General features: G+C 43.6%; 1 protein-coding gene across 1 annotated transcript in view; it reads left to right on the top strand.

Annotated features, from left to right (window-relative positions):
- Positions 1-18475, top strand: part of pag1 (phosphoprotein membrane anchor with glycosphingolipid microdomains 1) — a 50817-nt gene that overhangs the window by 14132 nt on the left and 18210 nt on the right. The gene's annotated exons all lie outside the window — the stretch shown is intronic.

The raw sequence follows: 18475 nt of genomic DNA, 5'->3' as shown, positions 1-18475 counted from the left end.
TAAAACTTTTTATAACAGATTATTCTTGTATAAACATTGTGTGTGTGTGTGTGTATGTATATATATACCTGTATATGATATTATAAAGAATGTGTGTTCAGTGTTTGTGCTCTTCAATTAGCCTGGCCCTTCTTTCCCTCCAAATGTACAAATGCACACACCTCCCACCCGCCTGCCTTCTGCACATGTACACAGAAATCGGTGTTGGCTCTCAGCCTTCACTGTAACTAATCACTCAGACAGCATGGCCATGCCCTCTCATTAAGCATGCCTTACTTTGAAAGCAGCAGCGCTAATGACTCAGCGTCGGCTGTTTCACACACACACAATACACACACTTAATGCCATAATAGCTACACTTAACCACATAAGATCGACGGACGGCATTCCTACCTTAGTGTTCCTCGGTGTACAGCCATGCTGCTTAGACAATCAACAGTAATGTGTTTGTGTTTTCGCCATGTGACGCTCGCGACACTGTAGCCACAACTTAATGATTGCAGATGATTGAGGCGCTCTATACTCCGCCAATAGACGTGAGCTGTATGTGCTCTCCCAACAACACAGACACTGTTCTAGAAACTTCACATCTCATTTGTTTTGATGCGGGCGCTTGCCGGTTCTCTCCAAGCTTTTTTAGCACTCGGTCTCGCGCCGTCATCTCGCATCCACTGAAGACTGCCGGTGTGCGTACAGCGCGCTCGCCCTGTACAGTACAGTTACCCCGCTCGTGCTTCACTAACCTGACATCGTCGGCCGAGCATGCACACATTCAATCAGCACCGATTTGCAACGAGGCAAATCACAGTGGCGCTGAATACAAATTAGTGCTGTATTCAGCGCTGCCGAAATGTACAGTCTGCTTCTTATTTTTATGTAGATCTTTGCTAAAAAAAATAAATAAATATATATATATATATATATATATATATGAGCAGTTTTCAATGACTTATAGTTTAGTGAGGTTTTGAAACTTTGACCTTTTGGTCAGCTACTTATGCAGCTCTTAACGGATGTCAATTGTTTTCTGGAAAATTCATTGAGTGAATATTACATTTTCCCTCCCTTTATTCCTTTTATCTTCAAATGGAAAAGTAGGCATGCTTATGCACACACAGGCACGCATGCACAAATACAGGACCCTCCAACCCCACCCTCATTATATATTGACACAACCCCCCCCCCCCCTCAATCCCCTCATTGGTGACCTGAACCTGAAGCTGGCGCCAGTGGTTAGCAGAGATTTATGTATTTGCATTGGACTTTCATGTAGTGTTTGTGCTTGTGCCTGTGAAATGTGTGCATGTGTGTGCCAGATGTGAAAGGTTTTGCATTATCTGCCCCTGGGGAGCAAACAAGCAGAGAACCACAGATTTGTGCTCTGTCTGTTCATTGTCAAGGCCCTGTTGCCCGGGGTTACGGGGTTGCTAAGGGATGGCTGGACCGACCGGCACCGCCCATATTCCAGCTAAGCATGTGGATGCTTCACGTCTTGGCCGACAGCTTAGTGTTTTATCAGGAGACACCTGTAAATTCGTTTTAACCCGGACGGATTTTCATTTGACAAGACCAATTGCTTTCCTGGGAATCACACGAGGTGTGCACAGAGCTCTGAGTTGAATTTATGCAGATTAGCTTTCCCAGAAGTGACTAGATTATGTTGCAAAGCTGCAGTATGTGGTACTAGGGGGGGGGGAAAGGCAACTCCGGTACTCCACCCAACTGTGCTCTCTTACAGCTAATTCACATGTAACTGGGAAATGAGAGAGGTCCGGCTTCTCAGTGGGGAAAATCTGGGAAAGTGGATCGTTTTAGAGAACTTCAAAGAGATAAAGGAGAGTCTCACAACTCAACAGCATTGGTGCTTGAGAAATAGAATTCCTGTACGATTAGTAATTAGCTAAAACACAGTATTCCCATATGTGTGTATATTTCAAAAGTAGACTTTGCAAACCAACAAAGTTTTTCTCATAAGTACTCGAGGATCATGTTGTTTGTCATTTATCTTCAAACTTTCAGTGGGTTACATGTAATCTGATTCCATTGTAACTGGAACACTCCCAAATGGGAAATTACAATGTAGCTTCTCCTGGCAGCTCAGTAAGTTTGACTGCACAATGTTGTGACCATGACAAGTCCTATGATGTACTGCAGTGCACAAGCAATGTCAATACATTTTGAATTAGCTTTGTTTAATTAATCAACATGCACAGTATACATATTGTAAAGACGGAATTAATTGAACTAAATTTGGTCTCCATGCACCCTGCACTCGTGCTCTTTGAATTAAAAATTACAGACATCTAAATACAAAAGTAAAGTGCAATTAAAAGTGAATAATTCACAAATTTAGTGTAATTAGTTAATAACATCGCAACACTTTCTTTGCTGGTCCTCACTCTATAAACAGAGTGTGCCCCGTCCCTATAAACAGGAAGTCAGTGTGTCTGTTTCGCCATACTCTTCCAGACCAAACCATTACTGTAATATCTATTCTTTCGTAATTGTAAGATGGCGTTCCTGTTTGTGTCCACTTATGCAGTTGTCATGGTGATGAATACATCTGTTTGCTCACTGCAGATGGAATTCATTATTACTGTTAACTGCTTAAGTAATTGTGATGCTCTGGCTGGCAGGACAATGGGATGGACTTTCGAAGATATGTTGTGGCTTTGGAGTACACGTGTGTGTGTGTGTGTGTGTGTATGTGTATGTGAGAGAGAGAGAGAGAGAAAGAGGTAGAGCGAGAGGGGAAAGGAGTGGAGGTTTGAGGCGCCAGCACAGAGGATATGTCTGGCAGCTGTGTCATTTTGCAGAGTAAAGGATTATGGGAGAATTACTATGAATGAGCAACAGGACCCCCCCCACACACACACACACACACACAAGCACACACACCCATGCTCATTGTTTTCTCTGAACTGTCTGTGTGTTTATAGACTCATTGAAACTGTCGCTTGCTCAGTTGCTGCCAGTGACTCGTCACAGTAACATTTCCAGCAGCTGGACTCACATTAACCAGCGTCTACCTGTGGAAAACTGACATCTGAAGCACAGCACATAGATATTGTCACATTTTAGGACGCTTTTTTATGTTTTTGTTTTTTTTGAGTGTCATTTCCAAATAACTCACCAGAGTATTTATTCATGTTATAATGAAGCCGTTCATCAGGACTACCCTGTGACGAGAGCTAATCAATTATTTACTCTACATAAGCCTATCGAGTAATGTTGCCTCTAACTGGCTGTGTTTGTGAATGGGAAGCAAATTAATGGATGCTTATCGGGGCAGACGGCATTAAAGTCTATGATAATTCAATAATTGCTTGAGTTATTAAATGATTGTTTTCATAGTGAAGCAGAGATCAATAGTGGCTGTGATGCACACACACACACACACCAGTGACGCACAAAGTCTGGGATAAATGTTATGTGTCTGAGAAAACATGTGTGCGCTTGTGTTTCCCCATGTGTGGATGTGTCATTTCTTACGCCACACTTCAAGGTTGCTTTCCCTCCTCGGGAGCATCCCGGAGTGTCTCTGGAGCCGTCGATACGCACCGTCATTTTCTTTAGCTTATTATTGGGACACGCTGTCTCGGCGCAAGACAACCTGCCAGGAGATAACAAGACCCAGGGGTCGAACACCCTGTCCCACTTCTCAACACCGCAGCGGATGTTAACACGCTTTCCTTGATCCCTCTGTGGTTTGTCATGTAGCTCAGACATTTGTACAGGTAAACAATTTTACTCATTGATGAATGACACGCAGCGGAAAATTCCTTCACAGCTGACAATAAAGAGGCGCTTAATACTTGATACACACAGCTATACCTACTTATACTGTATTGCAGCCATACATCTCCCCTCTACACCGCAGAACTGATTAAATATTGAAAGAAAATCCTACAAAATTGAGTAGTGAGCATTATTATTAAAAGATTATCTGTTGACATTGACAGTGACCTTAAACTAAAAGTTGCTCAATAAGTCAATTACTGTTTCTGCTCAACCTGAAACTTGTAAGGCCTTCTCTGACATTTGTTCACAAGTATAAAGAACCACTTCCTCACTGCTTCTGCCTTTTACTGTCAATCTTTCTTCCCTTTAGGAACATCATAAACTTGAAGGAGCTACATTCTGTAAAGTTAATGCTTTTTGAATCCACAGCTTTCTGTTTCCTAACATAACATATTCATTCCTATTAATTATTAATGTTATTTTTCTAGTTAATGTGAATTAATAATTTAGTCAGACACGGTAACCGATGTTCAGCATGTGTCCTTCAAGTCAAAACAGTTTGTTTCTCCAAATCACAAGCATTATATAGCTTAAAGATATACTGTATTATGTAGAAAAGGAAACTCTTTGGGTCACAACATTTCTTTTTGCCTTTTTTAAAAAAGGTACTAATTCTGAAAGACGATAAAAACAAGAATATATCTACTTATGGTGAGCTCCGTTGAGTTGGAAAAAAAAAGATTTGATTATTCATTTGGAGTGAAAGTGACTAATGTCCTAGAAGATCCTCTTGTCAATGCACGACTACAAAGCTGCTTTCCAGTCCTGACACACTAATGTAGGAGAAGCTGTCTGTGCTGTCAGCAGCTTGTCTTCGTGGGTCAGCGGTCTAATGAATCCCATATGTTGCAGGTTTGGATCCAGGTTATAACATATGTCATATAATACCTTTTGATCCGGCGACAGCTTTCCTCTGCAGCCGCACTTACATTTTACAAATCAATAAAAATCTGTATTGCCACTAAAGCAGTGCGATGATGGAGCTCATTACTGAATCATCATATGGACCAACTCCTCCACGACTTGATCAATTATTCATGGGAATAGTCTGTGAGGTGAAACTCAAGTTTGAGTTGAATGAGAGCTGATAATAAGCTGAACAGAAACACTGATACCTTCTTAATCTCATGGCTGAGTTCATTTTTGAACATCCATAGATCCCATATGCACATTCAGTTTGCCTTGTAATAGGTTTGAAGATCATACGGCCGTTTATTGAATACTGATTGCTGATGGATGTAACCGCGCAGGGGTTGATGCTGGGGACTGTCCCGGGGTGTGTGTGTGCTGTCTTTTGCAATTGCTCGTCTTTCTCAGTCGTTCAGTGTAAATGTCTGTGAGTGCAGGCATGGGTGTGATAAGTTCTGCTGCCCTCCAGACCCTCCTTCGGTCAGGAGGTCAGAATTCTCTCAATAACTGATTGGTAAAAGCAGCTGAGCAGCTGCTCACATTTTTAACTTGACGAGGAAGTACAGTCTGTGTCGGGTCTTCTCCACCTGGTGTGATCTGAAGACCCCCCCCCCCCCGGAAATTGAGTTGAACCCCACTGACTTGTTGCATTAGTTGAAGAGTGTGAGGATCACTTTGAAATAAGTGAATGATGAGAGTTTCAACATTCATATAAAAGCTTTGAGACTCATTTTTCCCCGGGGCTCTATCGAGTCCACTTGTTGTGCTTCAGTAGTCGATGCATGTCTTCTTCCATACTTCCGCTCCATGCTGTCTCTTTTATTTCTTGCAGAAATCTTTGAAGATGAGGCGGCAGCACTTTAGAATAACTCCAAACATCTGTTCCAATGTTTGTTACCGTTACAGAGCTTCACATAAAAGGACTCTCAGCGTGACGCCTCTCTTTTACTGATGCAGTCTGGCTCATTTCATGTGCTATTACCACCAAACAGTGAAGGTCTTCATTACCACAGTGTGTTGTTGTTTTTTTTAACTATGCTGAATAAATTAATTAGCAAAATAACAGAAATGGTAAAGACTTTATGTGTATTGTTTGATTTACTGTTAAAAGTTAAAAATATATTTAATATTTTCTACTTTCCGTCACAAATATTATGCTACCTTTTGTAGCCCCCCCCCCCCCAAAAAAAAGTATTTGTTTGTTTTCCTTATCCTTAAGGGTTTTCGAAATAGATGAGTCATCGTCTTCATGGCCAGTTGCGCAGACAAAACGTCTTATTAAAACGGCCGCTACAAGAAAGTCTGCTTAAGAAAGACTCCAGCTTTAAACAATGGGCATCCACCCTCGCGGCGGCAAAACAACTTACAATCTCTTCAGGCCGGTTTCTGAAGCAGTAATGGCGGCTTTAGCCACAATAACACAAGCCTACAGCCAGCTGTTTATTAGCGGCCTGTCAGCAGGACAATAGCTGGTAGGCACATGCAACAGAGGGGTGTGGGGGGGCAAACCTTACGAAGCTAAATGACGAGGGGAACCACAGAACAAGGCGGAGGGAAGTCAAAACACAGGAAATTAGCTGCCGTTTGCGTTCCCTTGTCTAGACTTGTTCCTACTAATTAATTTCAAAGTGCCCCCTTGTGGATGTCTGATCTCGGAGGAGCCCGCTCTTCAGTGTCACTGTTGCACGTTTTGTTGTCGGTGCCACTTTTGAAGTGAGGCCGTGTTTGACCCATTTGTGGCCCCCAGGACTGTGTGCTGCGGTGTTAGCCCTACTATAATCCCCCCGCGACCCAGAAAGTCATTTCTAGAGCAGGTGGTTATGTGGGCCATAAGCCTAATAACACAACAATGGCGTCATATGGCTGCGAAAGTGTTAAACGCCAGCAGGGGTCTGGCATCTAGGTGTGCATTATTAAAAAAAAATACTACTTTGTTCCCACTGGCCTTTGTGCTGCTGTTTGAGTTTGAACTGAGTTCCTAGAGTCATTATCATTGCTTAAAGGCAAATGAAGGAGGATTTTCTAAGTTGGATCCAAAAGCAAAGTGGACGTCCGTCCTATGATGCAGCCGTGTGTGTGTGTGTGTGTGTGTGTGTGTGTGTGTGTGTGTGTGTGTGTGTGTGTGTGTGTGTGTGTGTGTGTGTGTGTGTGTGTGTGTGTGTGTGTGTGTGTGTGTGTGTGTGTGTGTGTGTGTGTGTGTGTGTGTGTGTGTGTGTGTGTGTGTGTGTGTGTGTGTGTGTGTGTGTGTGTGTGTGTGTGTGTGTGTGTGTGTGTGTGTGTGTGTGTGTGTGTGTGTGTGTGTGTGTGTGTGTGTGTGAGCATGATAGGAATAATGCAGATTTCAGTCTCCCTGCTTTAGTTTGATAAATCTCTAAACACTCTTGGTTTGAATTATGACTAAATGCAGCAGTGGCCTTTTACCCATAGTTCCACAACATTTTGTACACAGGATGTTTACGACAAAAGAAAAAAGGTTGGAGGTTGACAAATTTCCCAGCATGCCGCTGCATTCCTGCAACGTCTCGTGGGGCTTTTTCAGAGGACGGCGTGCGGACGGAGTGGGTAAACGGAGAGGACGATCGCACAAACTGAGCGGTTCTCCAGGGCGTCTTTTTCCAAATGAGGCCCTTGTCTCATGGCCTCTGACGGGATACTTTGAAAGTGTGTGTGTGGCCTGTTTACATTCCACTGATTCCTCCAGGGAACCCCTCTCTCCATCCTCTTCACCCGCCTGCGAAGGTGTGTTTATTTTTAAACTTCTCCCATGAATACAAGTGACGGCTATCTTCCGAGCGCATAATGAAAAGTCTGCGGTGCACAAGCTCATTCATAACAGTGGCGTGCCTTCCACGATCCCCTGCTCTTTTTGGTTTTATCTATGCGTGCATTTTAGAATTAAAAGTTTACTTGTCCCTTGTCCAAATTTAACTCTGAGATTTCGAGGAAGTCTTATACAACAAATTTGCCGGTGGAAGAGAGGGGATTTCAAATGTCATTTTTGTAGTCAAGCAGCTTAGAGCCAAATCTGCAATCTCTTCTCTGGCCCTGCTCACACTGGTAATTCCTCCTCAAGAGATGATTGTGTGCTCCTTGCTGTGTCAGCTGACAGAAAATCAGTTGCCTTTTCTCTCCACCATTTGATCTTCTGAAGTCATAATCACATGCTCTTTTTTTTTTTTTTTCTTTGCTAGAAGAAGTGAAAACCTGATATGGGAGATGACACGTCTATTTGGCTAAACAAAACCAAAGCTTCACTGAATGCACATGCATTCAATGTGAACTGCAACCAAATGCCTCCAACCGCATGTTGCAACACCAGGTGCGGTTTAACATGACATTTTTGCAAAGAAACTTCCTCCCTACCTTGACTCACAGTAATTCATTTATCACTGAGACACTCAGGAAGTTATCAAGTCTATCATAACATGCCATATATTGCGTTTTCTATTTTAAGCGAGGTGATGCAATAGTTAAACCCCCCCCCAAAAAAACAAAAAACCAGCAGCAGCAATGGGGTCAGAGATGTGTGAAGTGGATCCACTGTGTTAAGTGTCCGGGGGCTCTGCTAATGGCCTAATATGAGTTGGCGGTCAGGAGCAACGAGAGGTAATTTACAAATGCTATCATGTAATGGCTCTTTATTGTTGGAGCGCTCAGAAGGAGTGTGTGCAGACGGACGCATACGGGCGTAATATTCAAGGAAGACAGTGAACACATGAGCAGATTATCCAAAAGTGTGCTCTGATCACATTTATAAACAAAAAGTGGAAATGACGCCGACACAAGCAGCCCACAGGATGTTTGGGAGGTGGTTTCATAAATGAGCTCACCCTCAGATAAGTAGATCTGTCAGAGTATGCTTGTGTATTTCCCCAACACCTTATTAAGACGCCGACTTTATTTACATGGATTTGTGTGACCTGGATCCGAGGCTTATCCCGGTTTAGATCATATTCAGGATACAGTGTTTGTATAGATTATGAAAAACCTCATTATATGTATCCCCCGTATTAGAGGACATGTTGACTAAAACCAAAGCAATGATGGAGGAAATGTGATTGCTGAGGTCAGATCTTTTCACAGTAGCACATGGACACGCCTAAATAAACCCTTCAATCTGAACCCGGGTCTCTCACACTCGAGGTCAGGGCTTAACCCTGAAGTGGTGTTTCTAATTTCCCTGCACTTGCAGCAGTGATTGTGTATGTGTGCTTGTCTTTCTGTGTCAGCCTGTACAATATTGGCGGCCTGTCCACAGTTTACCCCGGCTTGATAATGGAAGCATAGAAGATGGATGGAAAAGTAACCAAGTATTCTGGAGGAATGTTTTCAACCCTGTCAGTTAAAATGATGGACGAATCAAATCTGCCCCGTTTGTTTGGGATTTACAGTAATCGTACATGCACGTCGCATATACTTGCTCTAAATATTTCAGAAATTTGCATCCTGATATTGATCCATTCCTCTTTGCATGTCCAGGTTTCTGAAATTCACATGCGCAGCATATAACTATGAAAAAGTCCAATCATGACCAGAGTAGCAGCATGCACAGCAGTAAAACCATTTCGGATGGTTTGTCCCTTGAATGTGTCTTCCCGCCTGCACACTTTAAAGCACATTATTCACTTTCTCAAAGTCTGCATGTGTTCCACTTACTCTCCCTCTCGGCCCGTCGGTGTCGGCCTGTGAATGATATCAGGGAATGTCACCTCTCTGCACACATCTTGCCACATTATCCACCCACTGTGTCGGGATGGATTTGCCACCGGCCACCTCAGCTTCCAGGGGGAAAAAAAGTGTCAGAGTGTGAAGGTGCCTCAGGAGCATTTTCCTGTCCGACGCTTGCGGCTTTAATGTATTCGTTCACATGGCTCGCTCCTTGTCTCTCTCCCGCCATCCCCTCTGTCATGCTGATGTCTGTCACTTTCTAATTGGTTCATCTCTATTCAGATGACTCCATGTGTGCTGATCCAATTTTTTTTTTTTTCTATGTTTAAATTTCTGAATGTGCCTGTGTGTGTGTGTGTGGGTGCCCAAATAATCATCCTCATGTGCATGTGAGTGACAGCAGATTTTCCACCACCAGCAGGCTTTCTGTTTCCTGCTCCGATGCACATTCAGTCGGTTCATTTGGTTCGGAGCTCTCTCTCGGGACACGCTGAGCCGCCCCCATTAACTGATTTGAGAAGGGCTGTGGCAGACACTGCCGCTTTGTAAATAAATATTCCACCATGTTGTATATTTAATATACAGGATTTGGCCTTCTAGTTTGACTATCTGTTGAATCCAGCGAGCAGTGTGTCGCCAAAGAAGCCCTGGCTGTGTGATTATGCACTTTTTTGGCTTCAGTTGTGCTTGTAAAGAGACATCTCCAGCACATAATTACGTCCCTGCTATTCTACCGCCAATTTCTGGAGTCAGTCGTGGGTCAAGCAGCCTACTGACTGGCAGCTGGAATGTAACTAGCTTGTTAGGAACATTAAAGCTTCTCTTCTAATTCTTAGAAAAACACTGAGTAAGCATATTTCCACCCAAAACCCAAACATTTTCTTTTAAAAGCAACAAAAGCAATAATTATGCGCATTTATTTTGACAATGTGTCATTGGTTTGCCATTGAAGCCGAGTACACCCTAAACAAAGAATGCCCTCTTTACTTGCTGCCGTGAAGAGTGGTGTAACCCTTGGCTTGTGAAATGAGAAAACGAATTGTGTAAAGGTGACGGCAGATCTGTATCTGTTCTCTGCAATCTTCCAGAGTTGTTCAGGCGTGCGGTGTTTGGATTTAACCAGACATCTGAAGATTGGTGGCTGAGCGTTGCCATGTCCCGCAGCTTCCTGTCTACCCCCTCCCTATAGAATCCTGTACGTTCAGCTTCAAAATCGCTGCACCCTCCCATCCACCCCCAGCTGTCCACCCCACCCCCAGCCGCTCCTCCTGATTGTCGATGTGGCCTTTGAGTCCCTGCAGGCTTCCATATTTTACCATCTCTTTACGGGCTCGCAGACGTGTTGAATATGTGATGGTCTGGTCTGGAGAAGGACGCAGGCTGGAGGTGTAGGGAGGTGCGAAGGATTGAGCAGATTCAGGAATGGATTAGACAAAAGGAGGAGAGGATCACTTAATGTGAAAGTGATCAGACTTAAAACCCTAACCACTAGAATTGTAAAAAATATAAATTCAGAAGCAATTTCAGGCATTGAAATACAACGATGATGCACGTATTGTACTGATAATAAATATTCTAATGGCAACCGTGTTGGTTCTATCAGTAGTGTTCTTTAAGCTTGTTCCAATCAAAGGTGGCCATATTCAATTTTCTTTACCACTTTTTCACTTTCACACTTAATGATTTGCTCTTTTCCTGAGTGTCAGCCAATGTAGGATGATGTGTTGTTTTATCAGGTGGCCCGCCTGACAGATCTGTCAGGCCAGCCACGCCCCCCACCATCGGATGTCGGATAAAAAAAATCATTGCCTACTAAATGTTGCTTAAACAGAATATCCTACAGTTAAAAACGACAAAATGAACATAATTCAGTAGTGTTTTCTTTGTTTTTTCAAGCAAGCCTCACAATACAATCAAACACAGTTTACTGATACTTATCATTTAAAACTCTAACACTAAATATCTGAGTATAGCAGTAAAAAAAAGTGGTGGTTCACATGAGAGGGAGAATAAATGAAAAGTTTCCAAGCAGTGTCATCAGGGGAGTGTGCGTGTGTGCATTATTAAAAATTCCCAGCGAGTAGAAGTTCATCTGAAAAATGATTCACCCTGAAAGGTCAGAAGACGCCTCAGCTTACTTCCCAAGGCTCACATGCGCTCATTAGCAAAGGGAGCGTCCTTCTCCCGCTCACTGTGTCATATTGTAATGTTGCTGAGGGGCTAGGAGGGTCGGACCCCCTGCGGATCAAACCGTCTGGGTCATCTAATAACCCCCCTCCCCGCTGCGGATGGTGCCTTGTAAAGATGGATCATATTTCTATTGAAGCCACTCAGTAGTTTCACACACACCTCTATTAGTTCCTCTCTTTGCACAGTGTCTTTTGTCCATCCGGCTGAAGTCACAGGAGGCGAGAAATGAAAGAGCTGCATGGTGCTCCTCAACGCAGCAGCAAGCGCAGCTCGCGGAGGTGTGGCACTAAGATTTCTTTGAAGGAAGAGTAATATTAGTGATGGTTATCGATGCATGTTTGACACGGAAATAGCCGCTCTGTGTTAGTCCGTGTGTCATCTCGCCGAGGCGCGTGCCTCCCTCGTCTGCAGGCATCTGTTGCATCTCATTAGCGGCTCTCAGCATGAATTACCACAATGGATTTCTCACCCACAACCACGCCCGCACACAAAACATCCCTCATCCTATTCAGTCCACCCAGATAATCCCTTTATCTTGGCGGCTATTCAACACGTAAAGGCCAGTACCACTGAATGATGATGTGGTGGTTTCTGCCGCTCGCTCACTCTCATGCTAATCTTCATCTCAAGGTGACAATGATGGGGAAGTTTTATTCAGCGCTGAATAAATCTGGTAATTAGAGTTGTGTGTCTTTGTTTGCATGATCGCGATTAGTATTTCCTGTTAATTTCACACTGTAGTAATGTGGCCGTCCTGTAGGCGTGAATGTGGAAGTGTGGGATTGTTTTGCCGCCCTTGTGACTTCATGTCTTTATGAATTGTAATGGACTTGAAGCGTTCTCATACGGTGACCCCCTCAGCCATGCTCTTCACCCTCAACCTCCCAGAGTTCAACTGTTGAGCCCGCTCTGTCCGTACGTCAGCACTTATTGAGAAGGTCGCTCACAACGCAATCTTGAATTCACCGCAGTAATCATGTATATATTTTTTTTCCCGCTCTGTACCCTCCATCTACATATTTGGATGACACGCCCGGCTGCTTTGTTTAATCACCTCGAGTCGCTCCGCTGCACAACTACTAAGGTCGCTTTTGTTTTAGCATGTTAATATTAGCCGAGTGGCACTAAAGTCACACAGATAATCAATTTGAGACTGTGGCGGAGGGCGTTTTCGCCGCTGGAGTGTAGAGGATAAAAAGTACTTTACTGGGACATTTTGCATCGTAAGCAACGTCGCTCACCCCATTAAATTTAGAATTTCAGCTGTTTGCATGCCCAGCAAAGTAGCAGAACACAATAGTTTCCACTGTTTGCAGGGACTTTCTTTATTTGTCGCAGTTCAACACGTGTTACAGCAGCTGGCTTATAGTCGAACTCGGACGGGTGAAGTTCTCAACCCTGAGCCACACTTCTGCTTTTCAAGAGAATGTGCGGGAAAAAAAAAAAAAAAGTTAAAAATGTTCGCCATATGTCGGGGAGAAATAACTTTCGGTCTGAGAGAGCTTTTCCTCTTGCGAGAAGGGAAGAGGAAAGAAGAAGTGAAATTGTAAGTGTTTTAGAGTGAGGGAGTGTGTTAGGAGTTCACATTGACACATATTTGTTGAGCTTAATTTAACGCCCGCTCGCAGGATGAAGTCCTAATGATGGAAATGCAGAGCAACTGCCTCGGGCAGAGTGAGATGGGAAAAAAAAAACCTTCAACCTTGGAGAATAAAATGTGAATTAGTCAATTTCGGTGTTTAATAAAAGCATTTTTTGCAGCAGTATGATTAATATCCTCTCTTGGAAAAAAAACCCCAAAAAAAACAATGTTTCGCAAGCGAATAGTGGAAAATGCCAGAGGTGATCAAGTCAGTTAAGTTAATGTTCATCCAAACTGAAGAAAAGTTTCTGGTTGACTTGTGTATCCTGTCTGCAGGCCCCATGAGACTCGCAGGTCGTCAGTGTGCTCAAAAGCTGGCACAGGAGGACAGGAAGCACAGCTTTCCCATGGGGTAGTGTGACATTAACTAAAGGCAGATTTTACAGACACACACATGTACCAGAGCCCCCGCGGACTGTAAACACTCCGCGGGGTCAGGACAGGTCAAGAAATACTCTGAGGAGAGGAGCTCTGTCATTCACAGTGAAGACACAAGACACATGTTGCGGTTTCTGTGGCTCTGCAGCTGGTCGGGATTCGGGAGCTTGTAAAGACGGCATTGAATTATCGATGGAGGATGTGGTTTTAAAAAAAAAAAAAATGTTAACGGCTGCTGTGAAGGACTTATAAAGAGTACGATCACAAGAACTGAAGGATATACAATGCTCTTCTCTTTCAGGATGTTTTTATATTGCCGCTGAAAAGAAAGAGCCATTCGGTGCATTTGACAAAAAAACAAAAAACAAAAAACGTTTCGTTTGGCTGCTGTATCTTTTCAGGTCTTGATTATGAAACATTTATCTGCTTGTGGAAAAAGCTTCAGAGTTGGCTTATATTTCCCCAGTGGGAGATCGTTATAAATGTTACTGCCAGCAGGTATAGTTACTGTACACTGCCCTGGAAGTGTGCGTGCGTGTTTCTAAAGATGAAACATAAATATCTGTAATATGAGAGAGGATGAAAACAGAGAGCCTTGCTAAATTATGCAGTTCCAATTTTCCCATTTAGGGAGGATAGATCAATTTCTCCTGCTAAAAACCATTAACCCTTGCGTTGGCCAGTGTTACCATGGCAACACTGATTTGTCCCTTGATCGGGAGCACCTGTTTTGTTTAGTATTTTCTTTGGATTTAAGGCGGTTCAACGATGCACGTATCCACTGAAACATGCGTCGAGGCGTACTGTATAATGATTAGTGAGCTGAACTGAGGGTTGAATTGATGATCTTCCATTTGTTTTACACACACACACACACACACACACACACACACACACACACACACACACACACACACACACACACACACACACACACACACACACACACACACACACACAAACCAAGATTTTTTTTTTTTTCCCTCATTTGCAGTGATGTTTCTAGTTGAACTGATTTGTCTGTGAATCCATTTGCTTAACTGCGTTATTGTGCGAGTGAGGGCAGGGTCCCTCTGCGCTGCAGCCTGTGGGGAGCTGTATATCATCAACCCTCCCTGGGGATGGGCAATATGTGCATGAGTGTGTGTGTGTGTGAGAGAGTGTGTGTCAATGTGTGACTATATATTGTTTCCGCTTCACTCCCTCCCTTGTACCTTGCGTGTTGTTTTCCCTCGCTCTTATTTATCAAATTCAGTTTCTTCCACTTTCATTCTGGCTTTTGCACATCTTGATAGCCCCGTCCTCCCTCTTTGTTTTCCCCTTATCTTCCATTCTCTCCTCTCTTGGCTGCAGTCCCCAATCCATCTTCTACCCCTCCCCCCCATTTCTCCCCCCCCCCCCCCCCCCCCCCCCCCATCATCCAAATGGCCCTCCGGTCAGGACACAAGATGGTCACTCTTGGGTTTGTTTCATGGTGCAGCCGTGCTCGTTGTTGTTCTGTTTTTACAACGACCAACTGTTCTCACAAGATGCTGAACGCCGACCAAAGTTTCTGGGGGAGAAAAGGGCCTCTTGTGCATCGAAAATGTGTGCCCCGGAGTGCAGTCGTATGTTTGCGCTTGTACATGTGTATAATAGACACTGTTTGAAGTAACTGAGCCGACAGTGAACATATACTGAGTTACAGGAGGCCTTTAAGGACAATTCAGCTTGTGCAGGAATGCTTTCATCCAAATTTAGAATAAATAGTATATTGTTGTTGCTTTTTATGCAAATTGTATGTTGTTGTTTTTTTCTCAAATCATCACTTCTCTTCTCTGACACCTATTTTTATAGTTTTTTTTTATATAAAAAAAACGCGCGTTGGATTTCCTGCAGAACGCCACACAGAAAAAGTTAAGGTTTCCTTTTCTCTAAAAACTGGATTATTTATTATTGTGGAAATGCCTCTGGCTCTCCTTTGAGAAGCTTCCCGAGGCTCATTTCTCAGCAGCCATCCAGCTGTAAACCTTCCCCGTCTGCGTACGCCCCGAGGACTCTGCAGAGGGAGGGAGGTGTCGCACAGCTACTAAAGCATCCTCGGAAACTGAAGCAGCGCGATGCTCGTGGAAGTTAATTTTTCTCTGCTTCTGGTCTCAGTCTTTCCCTGCTTTTCAACAGCTTGTCCGACAGATGAAACGCGCACGCCCGCACGCACACGCACACGCACACGCACACGCACACGCACACGCACACACACACACACACACACACACACACACACACACACACACACACACACACACACACTGCTACAGGGTCAGGTGGAGTGACTGCCTGCAGAAGCAGCAGGGCTCAGATTGGCTGCCTCGGCCTTTTGGCTCTAGTTTCTTGCATGGTGGAGCTTGTGGTTATTCTCTCATCCTCCATGTGTGTGTGTGTGTGTGTGTTCTTCTGTGTGTACAGCTGTGTGAGGGTAGATGTTGGATTTCTGCCGTTAATTCCCCAAAAACATTCCTTTTTAAATGACTTTTCCAGTTGGTTATTTTCTATGGCATGAAACAGAAGACAGCCACACTGATTGTCTCGGGTCCAAGGCCTCTGTTTTCTTTCATCAGAGCCTGAAGGCGCTCGGAGAAAGAGAATGACAGCACAGGAAAGCGCAGTTGTAGTCCTTGGCTTGCTGTCTTGTATCACGTAGCAGAGCCCTGTGTGGAGCTTTAAAAGGGGGAAAAAAAAACTTTATGCATGGTTTCTACCGAGTATTAAGACATGAAGTGACTCATTGGATGGAAGCAAGGGGAGTTTGTCCAACATATTTACACTCGGCAGTGAAATATGTTAACAGTGCTCTCCGTAGGTGGATCTGTTTTTATACTTTACAGGTTCCTCTTACCATTAAAAATTAAACTATGTGATCATTTTCAAAGGGCAGAACAGTGCTGGACTGCAAAGGTCCCACTCTAAACAACAATGTGTCACCACGCTGGCAAATAAGCAAAGAGGTGTCCCAGACAAGGAACAAACCTGGAACAAAACTGGGACAAAAAAAGCTAAACGCTTTCATCTTTTTAAATCATTAACTTCTATTGAAACATGAGACTAGCAACACATTTCCATAAAAGGCTGAATTGTACCGTGTTTGCTGCTGTGTTGCATCAGCGCCTTCTTCTCCGCTCTGGAGAGATTTGGAAACTGAAAGAATTACTGGTAAGATTGTGGTTTGCCTTGCTAATAGGCCATCCTCCATGTTTCTGTAAATATTGTTCAGGGTCAAGCTACCTGCACAGATGTGCAACATCTTTAAAGACACCATGTACGTTATAAAAATCTAGAAGTACATTTTAAAGCGGAGGTTTATGGAGGCTGAACCACCCCACCAGCTCTCATGTGCTTTGTCTAAATAGGGATTTTTGATTCTCATTAGAGGAGAAAATGTTTGCTTGGAAAAGCCATCCCTCCTACTTTAACAATTTTTAAATTTTCAACGCCACTCTGAAGCCCTTTGGCGCCCTCCAGTGGAGACCCACACACCACCTTGAACACTACTGTCCGTCCAGCCGTCCACTATACCGCTTTAGGCACCGGAGTACCCAGAGGAAACACACATATGCACATGAAGAACATGCAAACTTGAACCCATGGCCACCGGAAACCATATGACCAATATCTTCCCACTCTGTTTGTGGCACACAGCCACCTAAAAAGTGAAATTTCATCGTGAATAACAGATGTTTTAACTTGTTACGCACTCCCGTCACTGTCTTCCACTGACATTTTTCTCATAAGATGATTGTGTGCTACAGCCATTCTTATGATAGAGTTTTGGCTAGAAACTACACTCATCTACTTAAAGAAATCTCAAGTTCTTACATAATCGATTGCAAATTGTATTGTCTTATATTCCCTCAAAGTCAAACTAAAAAAAACTATTTACATCTATTAGCTCATCTTCAGTGTAATCTCATAATAGTAGTTGTTTTGGATCTTTTGACAGCATCTTATAATCACTGGCACACTTTACTAACTTGATTAAAGTTTTACATTGACAACATATTTATGAATCTGTAGAAGCATGAAAAAACTGAAAAAAGCCAACAGAAACACAGTGAAAGTTAAGTATCTATACTTGCAGACCGGCACACACCTGTACCACTAACACACCTGAACACACACACCACCGGGAGGGGAGGGGACCAGTCCTCCACAAGTTGCTTTCAAAACATTTGTGCGGGTATTTTTTATTTTTTTTTCTCCCTCCCAACCACCAGAAATAGCGCTGATGGGTAGAAGGGAATGTTGCCATGGTGACACAGCGCTGTGGCAGCCGGTAATTATTCTGGTTTAAGTGCCAGCGGAGACACACACGAGCTGGCACACAGTGGCGGATAGTGACACCTGGACACAAGCTTGTCAGACGGGGTCGGAGAAGCAATTTTTCAGACATTTGTCACACAGAAATCTGACATATTTCCACCGCGTGTGTGGACTCATGTTCACTAATACCAGGCAAAGTGAGAAAGATGAAGGTCAAAATCTCATCGGGTGTGTTCAGTCTGTGTGTACTTTATAGCTGAAACACTGCGCCTTAGGGGGTTGTGTTTGACTGTGTGCGTTCATAACGTGAAATATTGCAGTACAGCAGATATGATGTGTTATATGATACAATTGGGCAATGATGTCACCTGGTTATTATCCTCTCAGTTACATGGGCTGACCAATCAATACTGTGGACCATGTGTGTGTCCTGTGCAGGCCACAGTGATGCAGTGTTGTACACACTGTATATCCATCAAGGTGTGTGTGTGTGTGTGTGTGAGACATGAAGGCAGCCTGTTGTCCAGTGTGTGCTTGATATGGATATTAAAAAAACCACAAACACACTCACTATTCCCTCACGGCTCTCCC

Source organism: Lipophrys pholis, assembly GCF_963383615.2.
Source record: "Lipophrys pholis genome assembly, chromosome: 17".
In the NCBI taxonomy this organism is placed as follows: domain Eukaryota; kingdom Metazoa; phylum Chordata; class Actinopteri; order Blenniiformes; family Blenniidae; genus Lipophrys; species Lipophrys pholis.
This window is presented reverse-complemented; position numbering and strand designations above follow the sequence as displayed.